Genomic DNA, 27,129 nt, shown 5'->3' with positions numbered 1-27,129 from the left:
CCCCTTCTGCTCTCAGAGCAATTGCTAGCAGCTCTGTAGCTAACGCGAACAACAGTGGGGAGAGGGGGCATCCCTGTCTCATTCCAAGATGCAGCCTAAAATAGTCCGACGTTGTCCTATTCATCCGTGCGCCCGCCACAGGATATTCCCATTCTACTCGATGAAAAGCTTTCCCTGCGTCCATTGCAACCACTACCTCCACCTCCCTACTTTCCGGGGGCATCATGATCACGTTTAACAACTTTCTTACATTGACCACCAACTGCGTTCCCTTAACAAACCCTGTCTGGTCCTCGCCAATAATGTCCGCACAGAGTCCTCAATCCTAGAGGACAAAATTTTGGCCAGCAGTTTGGCTTCCACATTCAATAGGGATATCGGCCTGTAGGACTCACACCGCTCTGGGTTCTAGCCCTGCTTCAGGATCAGCGAAATTGTGGCCTGTGACATCGTCAGGGGAGCACCCCATGTTCCCTTGCCTCATTGAATGTCCTCATCAACAGTGGCCCCAATATCCCAGAGAACTTTTTATAGAACTCCACTGGGTACTCCACGGGGATTTACCCGACTGCATGGCCTTCAGACCCTCCGCTATCTCTTCCATCCTGATTGGGGACCCCAGCCCTTCTACCAGCTCCCCGTCCACCTTCGGGAAATTCAGCCCCCCCCAGGAAGTCCCTCATCCCCTCCGGCACAGCTGGGGTTTCCGACCCGTACATTCTACTATGAAAGTCCTTAAATGCCTTATTCACCTCTGCTGAGTCTCCAACCAGGCTATCGTCCCCATACTTTACTCTCCCTATCTTTCTGGCTGCCTCCCTTTCTAAGCTGCTGTGCAAGCATTCTGCTTGCCTTCTTTCCATGCTCATAAATCGCCCCCCTTGCCTTTCTGAGCTGTTCTACCGCCCTCCCTGTGGTTAACAAGCCGAACTCCGACTGCAGTCTCCGCCATTCCCTTAAAAGCCCTGCCTCTGGGGTCTCCACATACATCTTGTCGACCTGTAATATCTCCTTTACCAGTCGGTCCGTCTCTACCCTGTCTGCCTTCTCACTGTGGGCCCGTATCGAGATCAGCTCCCTTCTAACCGCCGCCTTCAATGCCTCCCATACCACTGCTGCCAAACCTTTCCCCATGTCGTTGAATTCCAGGTAGTTCTGAATACATTTCCTCAGCCGCCCGCACATCTCTTCGTCAGCTAAAAGTCCCACGTATAATCTCCAGTGCAGGCGCTGGTTACTGTCTTTACTAACCTGTAGGTTAACCCAGTGCGGGGCATGGTCTGAGATAGTGACTGCCGCGTACCCCGTGTCCACCACCCCTGTCAGTAGAGCCCTGCTCAAAATACAAAAAATCCATTCCGGAGTATACCTTATGCACATGTGAGTACAAGGAGAATTCCTTCACCCTTGCTGCCCAAATCTCCATGGGTCCACCCTCCCATCTGCTCCATGAGTCCTTTTAGTTCCTTTGCCAGTGCTGGCACCCTGCCCGTTTTTGAGCTTGACCGGTCTAAACCAAGGTCAATAACTGTGTTCAAGTCCCCTCCATGACCAACTTGTGCGAATCCAGGTTCGGTATCTTCCCCAGCATCCTCTTTATAAACTCCACATCGTCCCAATTTGGTGCATACACATTTACTAGTACCACCTGCACCCCCTCCAATTTCCCACTGACCATAATGTACCGGCCTCCCACATCCAAAACTATTCTTCCCACCTCAAACACCACTCACTTGTTGAACAGGATCACAACCCCTCTAGTTCCCCCAACAGTGCACATGTAAACTTTAACTCACTCAGCTCTGCAACTGGCCCCAAATCAATACAGAAGGCATTACAAATAACGTCCACAGAACGAAAAATGAGAAACATTTTTAAACATGAACACTGCAGCGAAGTTCAAAGTTCTCAGTCCGCCACCAGTCCTTTCCTTTTCGCGAAGTCCAGCGCTTCGTCAGGCGGCTCAAATTAAAAATCTTGCTCCTCATATGTGACCCAGAGACGGTCCGGATACAGCAGTCCGTACTTCACCTTTTTCTAAAAAAAGGTCAACCGTATCTGTTTGAACGCCGCTCTTCTCCTGGCCACCTCTGCACTCAGGTCCTGAGAGATCCGCAGGTTACTGTTCTCCCATTTACAGCTCTGTGTCTGTTTGGCCCACTGGAAAACACGCTCCTTGTCCAAATACCTGTGGAATCTCACCAACATTGTCCTGGGGGGGGGGGGGGTCTCCCATTCACGGCTTCCTTGTGAGCGCTCTGTGAGCCCTGTCCACCTCCAAGGGTCGGGAGAATGTCCCCTCCCCCAGCAGCTTCTCAAACATGCCCGCTACGTATGTCCCTACATCCGCTCCTTTGGACCCCTCTGGGAGCCCAACGATTCTCAAGTTCTGCCGGCGGGACCTATTCTCTAGTTCCTCCACCTTCTCCTGCAGCCTTTTCTGCTGGTGTCTCAGCAGCCGCACTTCCATCTCCACTGCAGTTTGATGTTCCTCCTGGTCAGCCAGTCCTTCTCTACTTTCTGGATCGCCCAATGTTGGGCATCCAATCTAAGCTTCAGCCACGCAATTGATTCTTTAATCGGGTCAAAGCAGTCCTGCTTCTGTTTGGCGAAGCCCTCCTGGATAACTTGCATTAGCTGCTCCATTGACCGCTGGGTCAACAAGCCAGAGCTCCGGTCATCTGCCACGCTTTATCCCACTACAGCTTCAGCCCGAGCCTTCTCTGTCCGTTTGTTTCTGCCTTTGCAAACACTTCTAGTCCGCCTCTCCATGCACCGAAGCGGGAATCCAGTACACAATTGCCTCTATCGCGATTTTCCAAATCAAGTGCGGTAAAAAATTGGGGGAAAAGGTCCAAAAGTCCGACCCGAGCGGGAGCCATCAAATGTGCGACTTACTCCTTCATAGCTGCCACCAGAAGTCGACAAAAGAAAAAGTAATTCTTGATTAATACATGTGAGTACGTATAAAGTTCGGAATACAAATTGGCTTTTTAGCCCAGTGTTAGTACAAAGTGGCACATTGCTTTGGTTTCCTCCCACAGTCCAAAGATGGGCGGGTTGGGTGGATTGGCCATGTTAAATTGCCCTTTAGTGTCCAAAAGGTAAGGTGAGGTTATGCGGATAGGGTAGGGGCATAGGCCTAGGTGGGGTGCTCTTTTGGAGGTTTGGTACAGACTCGATAGGCAGAATGGCGTCCTGCTGTACTGCAGGTATTCTTTGTGGCATAATGGAACCCTGCTGCACTGTACACCAGAGAAGTGAAACAACAGTGCAAAGTGTTATGGGTAATCAATATTTCACCCCCTTGCTTATCAAGAATCGATCTACCTATGCTGTGAAAGTTTTCAAAGACTGTGCTACGACTGTCCCTTGAGGAAGAGTGTTCCAAAGATTCACGACCCCCTGAGACAAAGGTTCGCTGATGCCGAAATCGGGAAAGACGATTGGGAGGATAATAGGTTCCAAGGCCAAAATTGCAATGGCCTCCAACTTGATGCCAAATCACAATTCTCAGTCACCTCATCAGCCGTCCGGAATGCAGGTGCAGTAGACACCATTTCCATATCATTAGCGGGCCTGACCTGGTATTCTCCAGGGCCTCCGTGATTCTCAGACTCTGGTGGGGCGAGCTCCCGACGGCGCAGTTCACTTGTGCTTTTAAACATCATGAAACAGGCATCATGACTGCAGAGAGGGGGTAAGGAAAGTGTCCGCCATTGCCATAGTTGGCAGACAGTTGTGCCGCTGGCCAGTGGGATTCTGCCAGAGCAAGGGGGAATAGTCGGGGATGACCAGATGTGGGCTGTGGGGTCAGGGTGGAAGGGCAGGGAACATATTGCTGCAGCCGGAAAGGCAGATATGCAGCTGCATATGCCACTGACAGCTCACTGTGAGCTTAGGGCCACGGGTCACATCGGTATTTCCCCCAGGCCACCCTACTAGGTGTCCTCTGGCCCCGCTGACCCATCAGCTGAATAGGCACATTCCAGCGCAATCAGTGCCATCTTGTTGGCTGGGATGAGTGTGTGTGGGGATTGTAATGTGTATCTGCGGCTGCAGCATGTCAGCCTCCCTAGTGTCAATCACAGACCCAGTGAATCCCCCACCGTTTCTCATTGGAATCGATTATGTTCCATGTGGTGCCGATGCTAGCCCTCCACAGTCGCTGAATCAGTCCAGGTTCAGTGCCACTTTTGCTGTTGTGAAAGTCCACGAATCCTGCCCTGGCATTAACACTTTGTCTCAGGAATGGAGAATCCAGTGTCATGTAAGAGTATTTTAAGAAATGGGTGTTTTTATAGAATAACTTTAGTGGGTGTACCTTTAAGAAATGGGTGTTTATTACTGCAGTGATGTCAGAGTGTGGGTGGAGCTGGGCTGTCAGCTTTTAGTTTCACTTTGAGAAAAGCTTGGGCGTGTGTTTTTTTTTGTTTCGTTTCAGTTTTGGAGCTGAAGCAAGGCAAAGCATGTGTACTGTTGTTCTTTCTGCCATGAAAAGACTATCTCTTGATCATTTGGTGAATTCAGAATTATAAATGTTCTCAATAGTTAATTTAAACATGATCTTTGTGTTAAAAGGATATTTTGTCTTCTGAATGTTGTTCAGGAATTTATTAAGGATTACTTAGTGTTGTATTCTTTGGGGCTTGTATTTGAATTAATGGTTGCTAAGATGTTCACTGTATGTTTTATAAAGGTTAACTTGAGTTCATAGAATAAACATTGTTTTTCTTTAAAATATACTTTTCCATTTCTGCAGAAGCACTCCTGTAGAGTAGTCCGTGTGCTCCCCACACCACAATCTATTAAAAGTTGTGGGTCAGGTGAACTCCATGATGCACTTTGGGGTTCTCTAAACCCTGACCCATAACAAATTGGGGGCTCGTCCGGTATAAAAGTTTATCTATTGGATTGGCTTAGTGAACTTAAAGACAGTGAGATGTGAGCATATTGTGGTTGCTTTTCAGGTGTGGTATTTTAGTTTCAGTCGGGAGTGTGTTGTGGACAATGGCTCGTTCAGAGGCTCTGATGTTTTTGTGGGTGGAGACGGTCACATGCAGTACCTTACAGACAGAGACTAAAAGCAGACTGTTAGATTTGGCAAAAACATTGCAGTGAACATTACCTGACAAAATGTGAAAAGATGAGGTAATTATGGCGGTGGCTAAGCATTTAAAGTTGCCTGAGATACAGTTTGACTCATTGGAAATGGCAAAAATTCAGTTACAGATCATGCAACTTGAACATGAGAAAGAATTAAAGCAGCTTGAATACGAAAGTGAGAGAGAGAGGAAAAAGAGAAAGAAAGGAAAAATAAAAATAGAGAGAGATAGAGAGAACAAAGAAAAGGAGAGAGAAGAAAGGAGAAAAGAAAGAATACCCCTAGCAGAACAAAAGGAAAGAGAAAGGGAGATCAGATCAGGGAACAAGATAATAAAGAGTTTGAACTTCAAAAAATGGCAATAAAACATGAGTCAGTTAAAATTGGCAGACATAAAGGGAAATGTACAGTTTGAGGATAGTGAGAAAGAGCATCAAAGTTGAAGGATTGGTGGGAATCTATTTCAATATGTCCAAACATTGCTAAGGTTTGATGAGAAGGAGGTAGAAGCTTTTTTCGTTTCATTTGAGAAGGTAGCTAAACAAATGAAATGGCCACAAGACATGTGGATAATACTGATTCAAACAAAGCTGGTAGGTAGGGCTAGTGAAGTGTTTGCATCACTTTCGGAGGAGGTATCTCGGGCGTATGAGGAGGTGAAAAAATCCGTCTTAGGTGCATATGAACTAGTGCCTGAAGCCTACAGACCAACGTTTAGAAATGTAAGGAAATAATTTGGTCAAACATACATGGAGTTTGAAAGGCTCAAACAGAGTAATTTTGATAGGTGGATAAGGGCTTTGAAAATAGACCAAACATATGAAGCTCTCAGAGAAATTATACTTTTGGAGGAGTTTAAAAATTCAATTCCTGATGTAATGAGAACTCATGAGGAAGAGCAGACGGTCAAACTGCGAGATTAGCAGCAAAAATGGCAGATGATTATGAATTATTTCATAAATCAAAGCTTAGTATCCAACATCAGTTTCAGCCTGTGAGGGAATGAAACTGGGGACATGAGAAATACTCAAGTGGGAAAGGTAAACGTGGTCTGATAGGAGATAATGAGAGTGTACTTCAGATTAAAAAAAGAAATTCAGGAGGGTGGAAAAGAAATGAAAAGTTTCAAATGTTTTCACTGTAATAAATTAGGCCATGTAAAGTCACAGTGTTGGTGGTTGAAGAAACGCACTGGGAAGGCTGATGTGGTAAAACAGGATAAGATAGTGGGGTTTGTTAAAGTGGTAAAGGAAAGCCCAAGTGAAAGGAAGGAGGTACAAAAGATTGTACAGCCTGATCAAGAGGTGATTGATAAGAAGGTGCCAGATTTCTTTAAAGAATTTATTTGTGTGGGTAAAGTTTACCCATGTGTATCAGGAGGAGCAGGTAAAGAAGTCACAATTTGAAGAGATATGGGAGCTAGTCAATCTTTAATGGTAAGAGATGAGGAGTTATGTAGTTTGGGAAGAATATTGCAAGAAAAGGTGGTAATATGTGGAATTCAGGATGAGAGTTGTAGTTTCCATTATATAAGGTAAGGTTGGAAAGTCCAGTGAAGAATGGTGAAGTGGTAGGAAGAGTAAGAGAAACTATCTTGTCCAGAAATACAGTTTATCTTGGGTAATGATATAGCTCGATCACATGTGGGAGCGATGCCTACAGTAGTGGATAAGCCAGTGGAAAATCAGACAACTGAAGTGATGAAGAACGAATATCCTGGGATTTTTCCAGATTGTGTAGCAACAAAGTCACAGGTTAAGACAAGAGGAGAAATCAAAGTGAAGATGAAGTTGAAGTGCAATTATCAGAAAAGATTTTTGATCAGATGGTTGAAAAAGAAAAAGAACAGGTGGAGGATGAGGCGGATAATTTTAGTTCAGGAAAATCAGCGGAGTTGCAACAGAAAGATGTAGAAATAAAACGGATGTATCAGAAAGCATATACGTAAGAGGAATCTGTGTGCATACCAGAGTGTTATTACCATAAAGGTCATGTCTTGATGAGAAAATGCAGACGGATGTAAAAGTGGGCAGAAGTTCATCAAGTAGTATTGCCGATAGGGTATAGAAAGGAGGTGTTGCGAGTTGTACATGAGGTACCAGTGGGAGGTCATTTGGGAATAAAGAAAACTCAAGCTAAAATACAAAAACATTTTATTGGCTTGGACTATATAAAGATGTAGTTACATTTTATCAATCATGTCAAATATGTCAAGTGATAGGGAAACCTCAAGCAGTGATAAAACCAGCGCCCTTAATACCCATTCCAGCATTTGAAGAACCTTTTACAAGGGTCCTAATTGATCGCGTGGGACCGCTTTCTAAAACGAAAAGTGGGAATCAATATCTTTTGACGATAATGGATGTATTTACTAGGTTTCCTGATGCTATTCCAGTACGTAATAAGATAGCTAAAACGATTGTGGCAGAGTTACTTAAATTCTTTTCTAGATATGGACGACCTACTGAAATACAATCGGATCAAGGATCAAATTTGACCTCAAGGTTATTCAAAGAAGTTATGGAAAGCTTAGGAATAAAACAATTTAAATCAACTGCGTACCATCCAGAATCGGAGGAAGTGTTAGAAAGGTGGCATCAGACATTAAAGGCAATGTTGAGGGCTTATTGTCACAATTATCCAGAGGATTGAGATAAAGGAATTCCATTCGTACTGTTTGCAATTCGGGAAGCACCTAATGAGTCAACCAAATTGAGTTCTTTTGAACTAATTTTTGGTCATGAAATAAGATCATCAGTTAAATTGATTGAGGAAAAATTGGTGAGTGAGAAATCGGAAATTACATTATTGGATTAAGTGTCAAATTTTAGGAAGCGATTAAATAGAGCAGGTGAATTGGCGAGACAACATTTAAAAGTTGTACAAAATGTGATGAAATGCGTAACGGACAAGAAATCCAAAGCTCATAGTTTTGCCAGTGGAGATAAAGTTTTAGTATTGTTACCAATGGTAGGTGGACCTTTAAAAACAAGGTTTTGTGGACCTTATCAGATTGAAAGGAAATTAAGTGAGGTGAATTATGGTAAAAACACCAGATCGAAGGAAGACTCACCGAGTGTGTCATGTGAATATGCTTAAAAGGTACTTTGAAAGGGAAGGAGAGAAAAAGGACGAGGGTTTAATGATTCTACTCAAACTGACAAACCAACTCCAGATGACTGTGAATTTGACAGACCTAAACTTAAATTGGAAAATGTGGATGTTCTTAAAAATTGGGATAAATTGTTGAGTTACCTTCCAGAGGAAAAACGGAATGACCTGAAAGAGTTTTGATATCACGTGGGCAAGTTTGTGGAGATAAATTGGGAAGTACTAAAATGGCTATACATGATGTAGATGTGGGAAATGCTGTTCCAATCAAACATCCATACAGATTTAACCCTTTAAAATGGCACAGGTTAACAAAGAAATTGAGAGCATGTTTAAAAATGGCATAATTGAAATGGGTTGCAGCCAATGGAGCTCGCCCATAGTGATGGTACCTAAACCAGACAGTATCCAACCGTTGTGTGTGGGCTATAGAAAAGTTAATGCAGTTACAAGAATGGACTCTTATCCTATCCCACGTTTGGAGGATTGCATTGAGAAAGTGGGACAATCAGCTTTTATTTCCAAACTGGATTTACTCAAAGGTTACTGGCAGATACCTTTATCCGAAAGGGCGAAGGAGAATGGAGCTTTTGTGAAACCAGATGGTACATGCCAATTCAAAGTTATGCCATTTGGCATGAAAAACGCCCCAGCCACATTTCAACAGTTAACTAACGTCTTTTCAGGATTACCCAATTGTGCGGTATACATCGACGATCTGGTAATTTTAAGCCAGATGTGGAAAGAACATTTAAAACATCTGATGGAGTTATTCGTTCGACTTCAGGAGTCGGGTGTGGTGATAAACCTAGCCAAGAATGAATTTGGAAAAGCCCTAGTCACTTTTCTTGGCCAATCGGACAGGGTCGAATGGTCCCACGGGATGTGAAAACAAAAGTAATTGGGGAGTTTGCGATACCGTCAAGACAAAGGGAAATAATCCGATTTCTTGGCATGAGTGGACTTGATCGAACATTTATGCAAATGTTTTGTCGTGTGATTGCTCCACTAATGGACTTGCTGAAGAAACGTTGAAAATTTCCATGGACAGCGGAGTTTGAACAGGCATTTGACTGCTTGAAAGCTGTGATAACCAATGCTCCCGTGTTGGAGAATTACAAGGGACCCTGTGATCAGAGTTAATAGAATAAACACTGTTTTGCTTTAAAAAATACTTTTCCATTTCTGCTGTACCACACCTGGAGAGTGGGCCGTGTGCTCCCCATTCAACAATCTATTAAAAGTTGTGGGTCAGGTGAACTCCATGATACACTTTGGGGTTCTCTAAATCCTGGCCCATAACACCTGCGAACCACCTTTGTGCAATTACCTTTGGTAATGCCTTTAACTTTTTAGATAATCGCAGATGTTCGGTTCTCCCCTTGGAGTTTTACTTTTTTATTGCAATATATGTATTCAACAAAGAACAAAGAAAATTACAGCACAGGAACAAGCCCTTCGGCCCTCCCAGCCTGCGCTGATCCAGATCCTTTATCTAAACCTGTCTCTTATTTTCCAAGGTCTACTTCCCTCTGTTCTCGCCCATTCATATACCTGTCTAGATGCTTCTTAAATGATGCTATCGTGCCCACCTCTACCACCTCCGCTGGTAAAGCGTTCCAGGCACCCACCATCCTCTGCGTAAAAAACTTTCCACGCACATCTCCCTTAAACTTTCCCCCTCGCACCTTGAAATCGTGACACCTTGTAACTGACACCCCCACTCTTGGTAAAAGCTTGTTGCTGTCCACCCTGTCCATTCCTCTCATAATTTTGTAGACCTCAATCAGGTCCCCCCTCAACCTCCGTCTTTCCAACGAAAACAATCCTAATCTACTCAACCTTTCTTTATAGCTAGCACCCTCCATACCAGGCAACATCCTGGCGAACCTCCTCTGCATCCTCTCTAAAGCATCCACATCCTTCTGGTAATGTGGCGACCAGAACTGCACGCAGTATTCCGAATGTGGCCGAACCAAAGTCCTATACAACTGTAACATGACCTGCCAACTCTTGTACTCAATACCCCGTCCGATGAAGGCAAGCATGCTGTATGCCTTCTTGACCACTCTATCAATCTGCGTTGCCACCTTCAGGGTACAATGGACCTGCACTCCCAGATATCTCTGCACATAAATTTTCCCCAAGACCCTTCCATTGACCATATAGTCCGCTCTTAAATTTGATCTTCCAAAATGCATCACCTCGCATTTGCCTGGATTGAACTCCATCTGCCATTTCTCTGCCCAACTCTCCAATCTATCTATATTTTGTTGTATTCTCTGACAGTCCTCCTCGCTATCTGCAACTCCACCAATCTTAGTATCATCAGCAAACTTGCTAATCAGACCACCTATACCTTCCTCCAGGTCATTTATGTAGATCACAAACAACAGTGGTCCGAGCACGGATCCCTGTGGAACACCACTAGTCACCCTTCTCCATTTTGAGACACTCCCTTCCACCACTACTCTCTGTCTCCTGTTGCCCAGCCAGTTCTTTATCCATCTAGCTAGTACACCCTGAACCTCATACGACTTCACTTTTTCCATCAACCTGCCATGGGAAACCTTATCAAACGCCTTAGTAAAGTCCATGTATACGACATCTACAGCCCTTCCCTCATCAATTAACTTTGTCACTTCCTCAAAGAATTCTATTAGGTTTGTAAGACATGACATTCCCTGCACAAAACCATGCTGCTTATCACTGATAAGTCTATTTTCTTCCAGATGTGATTAGATCCTATCCCTCAGTATCTTCTCCAACAGTTTGCCTACCACTGACGTCAAGATCACAGGTCTATAATTCCCTGGATTATCCCTGCTACCCTTCTTAAACAAAGGGACATTAGCAATTCTCCAGTCCTCCGGGACCTCACCCGTGCTCAAGGATGCTGCAAAGATATCTGTTAAGGCCCCAGCTATTTCGACCCTTGTTTCCCTCAGTAACCTGGGATAGATCCCATCCGGTCCTGGGGACTTGTCCACCTTAATGTCTTTTAGAATACCCAAAACTTCCCCCTTCCGTATGACAACTTGACCGAGAGTATTTAAACATCCATCCCTAGCCTCAACATCCATCTTATCCCTCTCCTTTGTGAATACCGATGCAAAGTACTCATTAAGAATTTCACCCATTTCCTCTGAGTCCACGCATAAATTCCCTCTTTTGTCTTTAAGTGGGCCAATCCTTTCTCTAGTTACCCTCTTGCTGCTTACATACGAATAAAAGGCTTTGGGATTTTCCTTAACCCTGTTAGCCAAAGATATTTCATGACCCCTTTTAGCCCTCTTTATTGCGCGTTTTGAGATTCATCCTACTTTCCCGATATTCCTCCAAAGCTTCATCAGTTTTGAGTTGGCTCGATCCTATGTATGCTTCCTTTTTCACCTTAGCTAGTCTCACAATTTCACCCGTCATCCATGGTTCCCTAATCTTGCCATTTCTATCTCTCATTTTCACAGGAACATGTCTGTCCTGCACTCTAATCAACCTTTCCTTAAAAGACTTCCACATTTCAAATGTGGATTTACCCTTAAACAGCTGCTCCCAATCCACATTCCCTAGCTCCTGCCGAATTTTGTTATACTCTGCCTTTCCCCAATTTAGTACTCTTCCTTTTGGACGCCTCTTGTCCTTGTCCATGAGTATTCTAAAACTTACGGAATTGTGATCGCTATTCCCAAAGTAATCACCGACTGAAACATCAACCACCTGGCCGGGATCATTCCCCAATACCAGGTCCAGTATGGCCCCTTCCCGAGTTGGACTATTTACATACTGCTCTAAAAAACTCTCCTGGATGCTCCTTACAAACTCTGCTCCATCTACGCCTCCAACACTACACGAATCCCATTCAATGTTGGGGATGTTAAAATCTCCCATCACAACCACCCTATTGCTCCTACATTTTTCTATAATCTGTCTGCATATTTGTACCTCTACTTCATGCTCGCTTTTGGGAGGCCTGTAGTAAAGTCCCAACAATGTTACTGCACCCTTCCTATTTCTCAGCTCCACCAATATTGCCTCAGTGCTCGAATCCTCCATCATGCCCTCCTTAATCACAGCTGTGATATCATCTCTGACGAGTAATGCTCCTCCACCCCTTCTACCTCCCTCTCTATCCCTCCTGAAGCATCTATACCCTGGGATATTCAGTTGCCAGTCCTGCCCTTCCCTCAACCAAGTCTCAGTAATACCAATAGCATCATATTCCCAGGTACTGATCCAAGCCCTAAGTTCATCTGCCTTACCTGCTACACTTCTCGCATTAAAACAAATGCACCTCAGACCACCTTTGCGTTCATCATCTCTTCCCTGTCTACTCTTCCCCTTAGTCACATTGAGTTTATTGTCTTGTACCTTACTGGCTTTAGTTGCTGCTTCTTTACTGACCTCTAACTTCCTAATCTGGTTCCCATCCCCCTGCCACATTAGTTTAAAACCTCCCCAACAGTGTTAGCAAAAGCACCCCCTAGGACATTGGTTCCAGTCCTGCCCAGGTGTAGACCATCCGGTTTGTAATGGTCCCACCACCCCCAGAACCGGTTCCAATGTCCCAAAGTTCTGAACCCCTCCCTCCTGCACCATCTCTCAAGCCACGTATTCATTCTGACTATTCTTGAATTTCTACTCTGACTGTCACATGGCACTGGTAGCAATCCTGAGATTACTACCTTTGAGGTCCTACTTTTTAACTTATCTCCTAACTCCCTACATTCTGATTGTAGGACCTCATCCCCTTTTTTACCTATATCGTTGGTGCCTATATGCACCATGACAACTGGCTGTTCACCCTTTCCCTTCAGTATGTCCTGCAGCCGATCGGAGACATCCCTGACCCGAGCACCCGGGAGGCAACATACCATTCGGGAGTCTCGTTTGCGACCACAGAAACGCCTGTCTACTCCCCTTACAATTGAATCCCCTATGACTATAGCCCTGCCAGTCTTTTTCCCGCCCTTCTGTGCAGCAGAGCTAGCCACGGTGCCATGAGCCTGGCTACTACTGCCTTCCCCTGGTGAGTCATCTCCCCCAACAGTATCCAAAACAGTATACCTGTTTTGGAGGGAGATGACCGCAGGGGATACCTGCACTGCCTTCCTGCTCTTTCTCTGCCTTTTGGTCACCCATTCCCTGTCTCCGTCACCAATCCTAATCTGCGGTGTGACCAACTCACTGAACATGCTATCTACGACCTCCTCAGCATCGCGGATGCTCCAAAGTGAGTCCATCCGCAGCTCCAGAGCCGTCATGCGGTCTAACAGGAGCTGCAGCTGGACACACTTCCCGCACATGAAGAAGTCAGGGGCATCGGCCGCGTCCCTGAACTCCCACATTGCGCACGAGGAGCATAACACGGGTCTGGGATCTCCTGCCATTTTTACCCTTTACCTTAACTGATTACAAATATAGTATCAAATAATTAATAAGTGATAGGAATAAAGATTTTACTTTCCAATCACAATACTCACCAAGAGTTAAATTTCTCCCAGCAACTGCTAATTGGAGCACTTTCCTTGCCACTTGACAACAGCCCCTTCACAAACCACCTTCAAATTAGGCTGACCGCACTGCACGTATGCAAATCTCCCCGGAACAACCAATCAGTAGCTCCGCTCTGCTGCCCTCTGCTGGATCTGTATTCCTCTGTATTCAATGTCTGCTGCTGAACCTCTATTGACCTATCCCTTAACTTAATTTGCAAGTTCAATTCAGCCAGCTCTACCTCTACTTTCATGCACTCTCTCATTTCTCTGAGTTAAGTTCAAAATACTTTTCTTGGGCCTACTCTTCTCTCCCTCAAACTGAATATAAAATTCAATCATAGCATCTTGGCTTACCTAGGGATCCATTCAATGAGGTTATCAATTAACCCTATCTTGTTGCACAATATCAGATCCAATATAGTTTGCTCTCTGGTTGACTCCAAAATGTGCCTTCGATTAGTACAAAGTATCCAGGTACCTTTCCCTGTCCATGTTATGTCACGGTGTCTGCAACCTGGCTCCCACTCAATGACTGAGCTAAAGTTCCTCAATCAGCAGATACTTACTGAAAACGTGTTAGCCCCGGATCACACTGGTATCCAAGAGCTCCCTTATGCTGAAGTCATGGCACAACACCTGTCCTGTCATCCCTGTGTTTTAAGTAACTACTTAATTATTTTATTCAATTATTTATTCTCTTTTATATAATTTATTAATCTTGCCACAAATTCCTGTACTATTTTAACCTTCGGAAAAGAATAGGCTATAACTATTCACCACAAAATCACCAATCGGTTAGCTTCTTCCCCTGCAGTAGGGCAAGAACTAATTGCTGTCGATGAAAAGTTAGAAAAAGGGAAGGCATAACCCCTTTCCCTTCTTCATCAAACTCCCTCAATTCAGCAAACCTCCGGCACTCCAGGGAGGTCACATTCCTGTTCTAGGCGACACTGAAATGTGTGAATTAATATCTTTGGAAACTAAAGATACCAGCTGAGCCCAGGTACAAAAAACACAGAACATTGTCTATCTAGTTGACGCTCACTTTCTTTTCAGATATGAGATAATGGTTCGCTGAATACTGTTACGCCACCCGGGGCAAGTGCACGGTCAATTCCAGCCCCACGTGCCCCGGAGTCACAACGCAAGTGAATTAACCAATAATTCTTATAAACATTCCCGACGTCTTTGGTCCTTGGCTGCCCAATAATTGCATTCACCAGGTTTGTATGTTGAAACACAATTACTGTTTATTTATACCAAGAACAATAATGAAATATGCATCAAGTACAACTGGATAACAACAAGCTAATACCGACTACCCCCTTTAACTGCCCCACCTTCTACGCACACACACAGAACAGATGAGCAGAGGTGGGTGGAAAGGGGTAAAAATAGTAAGGATGAAGGTCAAATGACAAGGCTTCGCTTTAAATGGTTGTTCTTTGGCATGCTTTCTGATTAAAATCACTGGTTTGCAACCAGTAACGGTTTTCCTTGTAGAGTCAGTTATTCGGGGTCCTTGTAGTTTATAAAGAGAATGCAGTACTCAGAAGCAGCAGGCTTTCTGGAGATTACTTTAGTTCTCATCAAACTGGACCTTCAGCTCGAGGTTCACATTCTGGAGAGACACTTTATTTTGAATCAGACCTTGCTTCCAACTTATGGTTTGACTTCAGGCCTCTGAAGTCTCAATAGAATGGCACCCAGACTGGGTGAAGAGAACATTAGCCCTCACAGTGGGCCTTTCAGGAGAAAGGTTAGCTGGATATTTTGTAAACAGGTTAGTTAGATCCCAACATCAGTTTGCCAGAACCAAACCTGAAACCAATTCTGAAAGCATTCCAGTGGGATCAGGTCCAATCACCATCTGTTTACCGAGCAGAGCACAGCCTTTTGGGTAAATTAATTGGCCACTAGTCAAATCAATCAAACCGAGTCCCAGCAAATCTCTGCCATTAGTGCTGGATAGTCCGTAGCTCTGGATTGAACCAGCACAGACTAACACAGTGGTCTCTCCTTCTGTTGAAATCCTCAGTTTGAATTAAAGACATAAGCCACTGCTTTCTTCTGCTTGAATTAAAAATACAGGCTGACTTAGACACATGTCCACAAATAATCCATGGATCAAAAATGTAACTGCAAAAATAATAGGGAAATAAAGGAATAAATAGGGGATTGTTATGGCCCAGGGCTTAGAAATTCCAAAGTGTATTATGAAGCTCACCTGACCGATAACGTTTACATTGAATTTGGCTAGGATGAGCACAAGAGCCTTCATTTCAGGTGCGATTCATCAGACTTCCTAGGCACTTTTATCAAAACAAAGTTTATTATAAGAATGTAGTTAGTATATAAAACACTTCAGCAAGAATTTGTTATCAATTACAAACATGGAAAAAACACAACAACTCCAGTAATCTATGTATATAACTCTTAATGAATCCCTCTTAGCTGTTCTAATTCAACACAACATCCAATAAAACAAAACCCCTTTCAAGGTGTGGCCTAGCACACTGTAATCTCACTTGAATGGGACTAGCCCTTTCCCCAAGATTCTGATCCCTCCTCCAACCAGCCAATTTAAAACTCCTTCAGGAAAGCAACTCTAGATTTTAAAGTTGGCAAGGCAGTTTGCCATACCCAATATGCTTTCAGTTCACTGGAACAGCTTTAAAATAAAGCAGGGAAAACAGGGAAACATCCTGCAGTCCAAGCGAACAAACCGAAAATGAGACCAAAAAAACTAAGCCCACTCTCACCTGACAGCCACAGCCCAGCTCCATCCACAAATGACATAACTGAAGCCGTGCTGCAAGCCACGTGGTAAAACAAAACCTTTCTAAAGGAAAATTCACATGACAGGATAAACAGGAAGTACCCTTACAATAGTGTTCCCCCAGAAAGGAGTTTGTGAACATTCTGAATTATTTTAATATAAATGTTTTTATTAGGGATTTTCTTTTTATACAATACAAAGATGAAACAAAGAAACTATATACATTGGTTACCATTCACTATATGCAACGGTTACAGTTCATATTTCTCCACAAGTGCCTAGTTTTGGCTTGACCACCTAATCCCAAATCTCTCCGTTGTTCCTAATCCCTCCCACTCTTGCTATCTGGCCTTGTCTTTTCCGTTTGGTGGATGATCCAACCTGGACCTGTTGGGGTAGCATTGCACTATGCATGCTGTTTTGTGTTAGATATGATTGGGTTCTGTGCCTCTTTGCAACTCTCTCCTTTTCGCCCCCTACTGCACCCCACTCTCTTACTGTTTGTGTCTGTGGTTCTTCAGTGGTTCCTCCCTCCCCCTGGCTTATTGGCTGCTGGTTACAAACAGATCTTGGAATAGGTTGGTGAATGGCTCCCACGTTTTGTGGAAGCCCTCTTCCGACCACCGGATGGTGGATTTTATATTTTCCGTTTGGAGAAATTTGGATAGGTCGAACAGCCATCCCGTAGCTTCGGATGGTGCTGCGGATCATCAGCCGAGCAGGATTCTCCGGCAGGCGGCTAGGGTGGCAAATGCAAGGCCGTCTGGCTGATCTGATACCCCGAGACTTCCACTTTCAGGCATGACTTCACCCTCAACCTCATAACCTTGGTCATCGCCATGAAGAAGGCTGTCCAGAACCTGACAAATGTGGGGCATGACCAGAACATATGGGTGTGGTTAGCCGGGCTCCCCTGGCACCGTTCACATTTGTCCTCTGCCTCCTAAAAGAACCTACTCATTCAGCTCCTTGCTAAGAGTGTTTTGTGTACCACTTTCAGTTGCATTAGGCTTAGCCTTGTGCAAGTGGAGGTGGAGTTGACCCTCTGCAGTGCTTCGCTCCAGAATCCCCACCCAATTTCAAAGCCTAGGTTTTCCTCCCTTTTTCTTGCCTCGTCCAGTAGAGTGTGTGCTTTTCCCAGTAGTAACCCATGCACTTCCCCACAGTTTCCCCTCCATAGGTTGTCCACGTCCAATAAGTCCTCTAATGGCGATTGTTACGGTGGCCATGGGTATGTGTTTGTTCCCTCTGTAGGAAGATTTTAACTTCCATGTGTCTTAATTGTTTCTCCGGTCAGTTGGGACTTCTCTATCAATTCCTCTTGGGCTGTCAGTCTGTTGTCTGTGTAGAAGTCCCTAACTGACAATGTCCTGTCTCCACCTTTTGAAGGTAGCGTCCATTTTGGCTGGAGTGAACCTGTGATTGTTGCAGATGGGAGCCTTAACAGACACCTCGGCCATACCGAAGTACAGTCGTAGTTAATTCTACGACCAGAGTGTGGCTATCACCATTGGGCTCGTTGAATGTCCAGTCGGAGGGGCAGGTAGCAGATTTTGTTTTGGGCCTGTTTAAATGGCAGTTCCTCGAGATCTGCCCCCCTCCCTTGCAGGTTCACCAGGAAGATCTCACTTTTGCTCAGGTTGAGTTTGTTGCCCGATAGGGCGGCACAGTGTTTGGCACTGCTGCTTTACAGCTCGGGACAGATTCAATTCTAGCCTTGGGTGACTGTCTGTGTGGAGTTTGCACTTTCTCCCCGTGTCTGTGTGGATTTCTTCCAGGTGCTCCAGTTTCATGGATTCATAGAATTTACAGTGCAGAATGAGGCCATTCGACCCATTTCCTCCCACAGTCCAAAGATGTACAGGGATAGGGCAGAGGAATGGGCTTAGGTGGGGTGCTCTTTCAGAGGATTAGTGCAGACTCGATAGGCTAAATGGCCTCCTTCTGCACTGTAGGGATTCTTTGGATTCTAAGGTTCCAAACTCTTTCAAGGGCTCCATGATTCCCTCCATGATGCTTTGTGGGTCTGCAACGTGAAGGAGCAGATAATCCATGTAGAGCGAGACTCTGTGCTCTCTGTCTCCTCTCTTGATCCACTTCCAATTCTTTACCGCTCTAAGCGCGATCGCTAATGACTTGATTGCTCGGGCGAACACCAGCGGGGACAGCTGACATCCCTGCCTTGTGCCGCTGTGAAGTTGCAAGTACTTAGAACTAGTGGTGTTCGTCCCAAGCTTGCCATGGGAACGCTGTTCACCCAGGCAGTGAACCCTGTTCCAAGCCCAAACCGTTGCAGTCCCTCTATGATGTACTTCCATTCAACGCTGTCAGTAGCCTTTTCTGTGTCCAGGGAGATGATCACCTTTGGTGTTCTCTCCCCAGATAGTGTCATTATCACAGTCAACAAGCACTTGATTTTGATGTTGCTTTTCTACCCTTAACAAAGCCCGTCTGGTCTTCTGTCACCATCCTGGTACGCAGTTCTCCAAGGATATTGGCTAGGATTTTGGCCAGTATTTTCATGTCAACATTGAGCAACGAAATGGGTCTGTAAGACCCGCATTCTGTTGGGTCTTTGTCCTTTTTGGTTAACAGCCAGATTGAGGCGTGTGCTAGCGTAGGTGGCAAGGTGCCCCTCGCTAGCGAGTCTGTGAACATCTCCTGCAAGTGCGGGGCCAGTGCCATCATGAATATTTTATAGATATTCGCCAGGAATCCGTCTGGTTTCACTTTAACCAGGGGCCACCCCACATGACCGGCAACTATATGTACGTTATGTGGATGCGCCTCTGCACTGCGGGGCTTACCGTTATCTGGGGACCCTCCAAAATGTTTGCTTGCAGTGCCTTTGTGTTCCAAGTCGCCACGTGTGGCCTGTTGAAGCCAGCCTCGAGCCCTTCCCATTCTTCTCCCTATGTGCCCCCTATGCTTCTGCCTCCCCGCTCGCCCCACCCCCGTTCTCTCCCCCCCACTCTCTTGTTACTGGCCTCCTTCTTACTCCCCTACCCCTGGCTTTCCGCACCCCCCCCCCCCCCCCCCCCCCAAATTGGTGTAAGAGTGGTGCCCCCCCCCCCTTCCTGGGTCGACTATGGGTCTACTCTCTGCTCGCTATGTGGTTTCCTCTCCTGCCATCCTCTTCACCCTCTCCTGTGCTCCGCTGCCCTCACCCCTTGCTTCCTACATTTTATTTCCCGTATTCAGAGGGAGGCAGTGCGGTCCCGCACATAGTGTCTCTCAGGTTGATACAGTCCCTTCGGAACTGATGTGCGACTACTTGGCAAATCCCGTCACCCGAAGTCCCACTCTGAATTATTATATGGAAACCCATATCCAATCATCAAATTTTAATAAGATCCAAGTTACAATGGCAATACACACTTGTATGGTGTATAAATTGTCAACAGGCACTTCAGAAGTGTGATATCAAACAAACTTTAACTCCAAAGCACACAAAGAGATATTGGGCCAGATAACAAAAAGCTCAGTCAATGCAAGAGACATTAAGGAAGATTTAAAGGAGAAAAGAGAGTTAGAGCAGCGGATAGGCTTTGGAAGGAAATTCCAGAATTTCAGCCCTTGGCATTTGAAAGCTTGATGGTCAATGCTGCAGTGATTAAATAGGGGGTACACAAAAGACCAGATTGGGTCTGAGCAGGAATCCTGGACATCTTACGAGGCTAGAAGAGGCATCTGAAAATATAGGTAGAAGTTTTAAACCTGAGGCATTGCTGAACTGAGAATTGACTGAGTTGGTCAATGAAAGGGGAACAAACTTGGCATGAGATAGTTTATGGACAGAGTTTTAAATTAGCTCAAGTTATTGGAGGATGGAAAATGTGAGGACAGCAGGAAAGCAAATGAATAGGCACATCCAGAGGTAACAGAGGCAGAGACGAAGATTTCAATGACATATCAGCCGAGACAGTGACTGAGTCAGGTTATGTTACAGTAAGTACACAGTCTTGATGATTACACAGTTTATATCAGGATCAACTGCAACACCAAGATTGAGAAGATTCCAGTTCAGCCTCAGATACCTGCCAAGGAGAGGAATGGAGCAGGTCACTAGGGAGTTACATTTGTGGTGGGGACCAAAGACAGTAGCCGGCAGTCTCCATTGCGAGTCCGTCCCGCTACCGAGGAAGGAGAATGAGATGCACTGTTCATTGGCATGGGATTCTCTACTCCCACCTCTGTCAATGGGATTTCACATTGAAGCCATCCGACGCCACCGGGAAATCCGGGGTGTGCTGCTGGCGGGAACAGAAAATCCTGCTACCAGCGAACGGCCAGAGAATTCAGGCTTCTGTCTTCCCAATGTTTAATTGGATTAAATTTCTGCTCATCCATGTCTGGAAGACAGACCAGCAAGAGTGGAGAGAACATGTGAGGTCAGGATGGGAGACGTCAACATACATGGGGAATCTAATTTTTTTTTTGTAAGTTGTACTGAAGAGCAGCATGTCGATGCAAACATAAGCTCAGGGACTTTAGGAAAAATGAGCTGGAGAGTGAGAAGTCATGTAATTTGTTCCTTTCACTCCCATATATATGTCATTACCAATAATCTGCACGCTATTGTTTGGGCTCGCATTTCTGTCATCAAATCTATCTGTATCTATGTATACATTTCACTAGGAAAGTAGTTTGCAATTTAGTTTCGAGCAGTCATTAACCTCGGGTGTTGTTTTAATCTAAAATATCAGATGGAAGAATACCTTCTTCCATGACTGCTGTAAAGTTTCTAATTGAAACATGTTGACAGCTGTAAGAAGCCGCAAATTTACTGAAAAATGTACACTAATATATGTTACAATACTATAATGGTAGCCATTCATCTTATAAACCGACTTGTGATGGCCAGCCCAGGCGTGGCTCAGAAGCCCCACTTTTACCTGACGTTTGTTGCAGAGACAGTGGGCTGAGAACGTGCATGAGATGCTGTCCTTCTTTCTCTGACTTCTCTCCTTGACCAGTTGAGCTTTTTGTTTCTGCTCGCCTCTTCCAATATCCCTCCAAAAGTTCAGCCTCCAGAGGTCAAGCTCATCAGTGACCATCTCCCTGTTGTCAGTGTCAATACCTTCTTTATATCTCACTTTCAAGTAGCCTTGTAATGGAGGAATGGACATCCAGGAGGCCATGGCCTGTGGGCCGGTTCACCACACAGAGGGTCTTTGGAAGATCGTCTATTGATGAATATGGTCAAGCCAGCGCAGATTTTGTTGGTTTAGCAATGAGTATATGCTGATGGAATTAGCACAATTCAGGACCTTGTACTGCCAAGAGATGCCACGTTACATCTGAGACAGAGAGGTGGAAACTTGTTTGGCTTTCTCTCTGGCTTCGGATATGTTGCCCAGGTCTCAACCCTGGGGAGGAGTGAGCTGAGAACACAGGCTTGGTAGATCACAGTTCAATGTTCTCAGTCAGGTTGTTGTTGTTCCACACTCTCACTCAGCTTGAACAGAACAGCTGCAGCTATTGCAATGTGTGTTGATTTCAGTATCAGTGACAGATTGCTGGTGATTGTGGAGCTGAGATATATGAAGCAATCAACAAACTCCAGGGTCATGTTGTCAATGCTGGTCCCTGGTGGTACGGCAACATCCTGGATTGTGACATTTATCTACCTGATGCTGATGATCAAACTAAACACTCTGCAGCTGTGATAAAGTATGTCCATTTGCCACTAAAACTATTCCTCAGTATGGAATGCTCGTGCAGCATCAAAAGCAACTGATAAGGACTTGGTGTACCTTTATCTTAGATCACAGGACAGTAGGGTTGAACAGCTTTTCATCAGTTGTGGTACGTAAGTAGACACTGTAGAAAACCTGAAGAAATGTGGCAGCAGCAAAAAGACTGGGGGGGGGGGGGGGGGGGGGGGGGGGGCGGCGGCGATCTTGCAGCCTCGTCACACTCGCACTCAAGTGTAACGAGGCCGGTGAAAAGCGGGAGAAGCACAAAACGGGAACCGCATCAGGCGGCAAACAATTTGCAATACAACCTGCCTGCTCCCATAGGCAAATTCGGAATCTCGCCGTAGCCTATGCGAAACCAATCATCATCCAACGTCCTGCCATTCACCAGTCTCCCCAGCAAGTGCTTATGCTGGCACCGATTTTAAAACGTGAACCTGATGGAAATACTTCAGTGGGGAGCCGAGGAGGTGAGCAGCCATCTTTGCTCACAGGCAAACAGCACGGGGCGTTGGGCTTGCTGCTCCTGTGCTAGGTGGGGGATCCTCCGCAGGGGTGGGCTGCAATGGGAGGGTGGAGGAAGGCGCTGGGGGGGGGGGGGCATCACTCGAGGCACCACCAAGCCAACTCTTGGACCCCAACCCCATCTCAGGGGCAACCCCTATCCCTGCCCATCTTCCCCACCGATCACCCATAACTCCCACCGATGCTGAAGCCTGTGGCTATGCAGCTGAAGGCAATCGCTAATGAGGAATTGTGGTTAAGTGAGCACTTGCCAAGTCGGTTACCTGAGGAAACAGGCAAAGGTCCGGGGGTCAGAAGTAACAAAGGCATCATGATGTTTGTGCAAAGAGTTGTTTAATGTGCTGTACAATTCCCCATTTTCGATCTTGCTCCCCTCCCCAACCCCATCACCTCCCCCCTAACCAAGTGCCCTCAGTGATGCTCAACGTACCTGGCCCCCCACCAGCTCTACCGCTATGTCTCGGTGTTTCCCCAAGATGCACACCTGAGGCGGAGGCAGCTGCCTACCTAGTCCCGTGGCCTTTGATGACCGGGGCAGGGGTCCTCTGGTAACTCTGGGGGGGGGCCTCACTGGGACAAGCTCCACACGCATCAGCCATTCCCATCTGAGAGCGGAACATGTCCCTCAGAATCTCATGAAGGTCAGCCCGGTACTGGTTAACATCCCCCAGTGAGGCAGACGTACTGCCGAGACCCTCAGCCAAGGCCGTCACCGAGACACGATACCTTGGACGCCTTCACTCGTGGTGCTGACGTTGTGCACTAGGCTCTCCACTGCGGCTGCTACCCTAGCTGTGTTGGCCTTGGCGCCACTCATTGCCATCTACTGCATCCGTAGCCTCTGGGCTTCCTCCAATCGGCAATGGATCTGCTAGAGTGGCGCTGACATCTCCTGAACGTTCAGGTTGGTCCCCATCAGCCCCGGGTCATTCTTCCAGAGGCTCAATATCAGGCTGGGACCCAGCTGGATCCAGGGACCCAACAAACATCCAACTGCTGTCTCATCAGGGGGTTCCTGCCTCCACCAAATGTACATCAGCAACAGTGTGGGTGCTCATCACATTGTGACCCAGAAGCTTGACCAATAACAATTCCCACCGAGGTGTGTTTATCAGTGCTAGTGGAGGGTGGGGATGAAAATGAAAAAAATGAAAATGAAAATCGCTTATTGTCACAAGTAGGCTTCAAATGACGTTACTGTGAAAAGCCCCTAGTCGCCACATTCCGGCACCTGTTCGGGGAGGCTGATGCGGGAATCAAACTGTGCTGCTGACCTGCCTTGGTCTGCTTTCAAAGCCAGCGATTTAGCCCTGTACTAAACAGCCCCTGAGAAGAGGGTTGATAGTTGTGCCATGACTGTAGCAGTTGCATCCTCAGAACTCTCCTCAGAGGTGTTCTCCCCAAAGTCAGGACATGGTGCCGCCCGGGATGGGGCGGACCCGTCGGTTGCTGGACGTGCGAGAAAATGGACTTGTGCTCAGTGGGAGGAATGGGTCAGTCAGTAAGGCATTCACTACTCACGTTTGACAGATGCTCCGATAGGAGCCTGGTGGTCCCTCATCTCTGCGGTGTCCGGCCAGCCTCCACGTTGGAGACGTCCTTGTCCTTGGCCACACAAGACACCTCCAGGGCCCACTCCTCGAAGGTGGTGAAGATTCTCAGGTCTGACACCCCACTGTCAGTTTGGGCCCTCTCCCGCCAATTATGGGAGAGCTTTTCCTGAGGGGAGAAGATGGGGCATTGTTAGCCACACACGCGGTCCAAAATTGTGGGGGTGTGTGAAGGAAGGGTTGGCGGGAGGGGGGGGGGGGTTGAAGGCCAAGTGGAGGGAGTGCTGAAGAGGGAGAGGGTTGGAAGTATGGTTGGGGGTTGCCGGGGGGTATGCTCCCTTGGGTGGGGGGAACAAGGAACAACGAACAATACAGCACAGGGTCACACCCTTCAGCCCTCCAAGCCTGCGCTGACCATGGTACCTGCCTAAACTAAAACTGTCTGCACTTACGGAGTCCGTATCTTTCCATTCCCACCCTATTCATTCATTTGTCTAGGTGTCCCTTAAATGCCACTATCGTACCAGCTCCCACCACCTCCCCAGGCAGCGGATTCCATAAAACTTGCCTTTCAGTGATCAGTGGACCTGCATCCCCAGATTTCTCTAGAATTCGCAAGAGTTCTACCATTTATTGTGTAATTTCCACATGCATTGGACCTTCCAAAGTGCATTACCTTACATTTGTCTGAGTTAAACTCCATCTGCTATTTCTCCACCCAAGATTCCAACCAATTTATATCCTGCTGTATTGTCTGACAAATCCTCTTCACTATCTGCAACTCCACCAATTTTTGTGTCGTCTGCAAACTTATTAATCAGACCAGCTACATTTTCTTCCAAATCATTTATGTACACCACAAACAACAAAGACCCCACAACTGATCCCTGTGGAACGCCGCTAGTACTAGCCTTCCATTTGGAGAAGAACCCTTCTACTGCTACCCTCTGTCTTCACTAATGTGACATTAGTGAAGCAGATCGGTGGAGGTATAATAAACTGGTTTTGCAGTGTGTGTCGGATGAGGCACCTTGACCAGAATGATTGTGAACTTGGGTTCTGGTCATTGTGAGGGAGTCACAGTGCACACAGGGGAGGTCTTGCTGGATTTGGAATGCTGCTTGTCTTAATTATAACTCAATAAATGCTTAACTAATGGACTTAATAATCAGGAACAAACCTAAGGAATGCCGCGAGTCACAGCCTTCCATTCGGAGAAGCGCCCTTCTACTGCTACCCTCTGTCCTCACTAATGTGAGATTAGTGAAGCAGATGGGGTCATCAGTGTCTACTCACTCGTGTTGCCCGTTGATCTTCTTCCGACTCTGGAGGCCAGTCCTCCTGGTTACACTGCCCGAGCTGACTGCTGCTGTCATTTCGTCCCAGGCAGTGCTGGCTGCCTTGAGGCTCACCCTTCAGGACCCTCAGGGAAACAGGACAACCTTCCTGGCCACTGTGTCCAGGAGCCTCCCCAGGTCAGCATCCTTGAATCTTGGGGCTGGTCTCTTCAGCGCCATAGTTGCAGATGTGGTTGACTGAGCAAATGCAGTTTAAGTGCTCCTCGACGCTGTTAGTGGCGGGCTGCTGAGCGCGGTCCCAGCAAATCAGCTGGCAAGCCAGCATCAGGGCAGGAAGCTCATGAAGCCTCGTTAAGTGGACCAATTAATGTTGAATAGCGTTGTCAGCATCGCTGGGCCGAGCGCCAGGAAACCCATGGAAATTCCCACTTGCCACAGCACTCAGAGAATCACGCCAGAACCTTGATTGTCTCCTTTGTAGATATCAAAGGATTCTGATGTTGCCCCATCATAGCTGACCATTTTTTAACAATCCCTACAGTGCTGAAGGAGGGCATTCTGCACATCAAGTCTGCACCAGCCCTTGCTCTGATAGAGCACCCTACCTAAGCCCAATACCCCACTCCTAGCCTCTTAACCCCGCCTAATGTTTGGGAAATTTTAGAATGGGCAATTCACCTAACCTGCACATCTTTGATCTGTGGGAGGAAACCGGAGTACCCAGAGGAAACTCACGCAGATATGGGGAGAACGTGCAAACTCCACACAGTCACCTGAGGTCAGAATCGAACCTGGGACACTGGCACTGTGAGGCAACATTGCTAACCATGTGCCACCGTGATGCAGTGGAGTGAAAAGCTAGGATCTTCCAAAAAATCATCTGTTTCTGTGACTGCTCCAATCTTTTGGGATATGGGCATTGCTAACATGTGTTGACCATCCCTAGGTGCCTTTGAGTTGAGTGGCTTGCTTGGCCATTTCAACATTGTTGTGGGTCTTGAGTCACAAGTAGGCCAGGCCAGGTAAGGACGGCAGATCACATTCCCTAAAGGACATTAGTGAAGCAGATGGGTTTTTACAACAATCACCATTTGATTTTCACTTTCAAATTTTTATTGAATTCAAATTCTGCTGCGGTGGGATTCAAACCCTGGTCCCCACAGCATTACCCTGGGTCTCTGGATTATTAGTCTAATGTTAAAAGCACTACGCCACCAATCTTCTGTCTGGAAAGAGCCAACCAAGATCTATAAGTTCCTTCAGCGGATGATCACTGACATTTTTAGTGCTTCTTATTTCCAGCACTGTCTCATTAACATAATAATTAACATAACCGTTACTCGTCCAGGGCTTTCTGAGGAAGAATTATTGTATCAAATCAACAATTATTTTTTTCCAACGACAATCCTACAATGGAACACAAACTGCCAATGGAAATAGTACCACCACTTGAAATATTCAAGACCCATCTGTAGATTTTGTTTCTACTAAAAAAATTCATTATTCGGACTACCATCTAAGCAGTTCATGCTAGGTTTGGATAGCTCTGCCCATAGAAATGTTGGCAG

At 46.1% G+C, this 27,129-nt stretch overlaps 1 protein-coding gene across 3 annotated transcripts in view; it reads left to right on the top strand.

Moving 5' to 3' along the window:
- Positions 1–27,129, top strand: part of si:dkey-205h13.2 — a 367,663-nt gene that overhangs the window by 180,238 nt on the left and 160,296 nt on the right. The window lies entirely within an intron of this gene.

Source organism: Scyliorhinus canicula, chromosome 16 (assembly GCF_902713615.1).
Source record: "Scyliorhinus canicula chromosome 16, sScyCan1.1, whole genome shotgun sequence".
Taxonomy (NCBI): domain Eukaryota; kingdom Metazoa; phylum Chordata; class Chondrichthyes; order Carcharhiniformes; family Scyliorhinidae; genus Scyliorhinus; species Scyliorhinus canicula.
The sequence above is the reverse complement of the archived record's forward strand: the minus strand, read 5'-3'. Positions and strand labels throughout refer to the sequence as shown.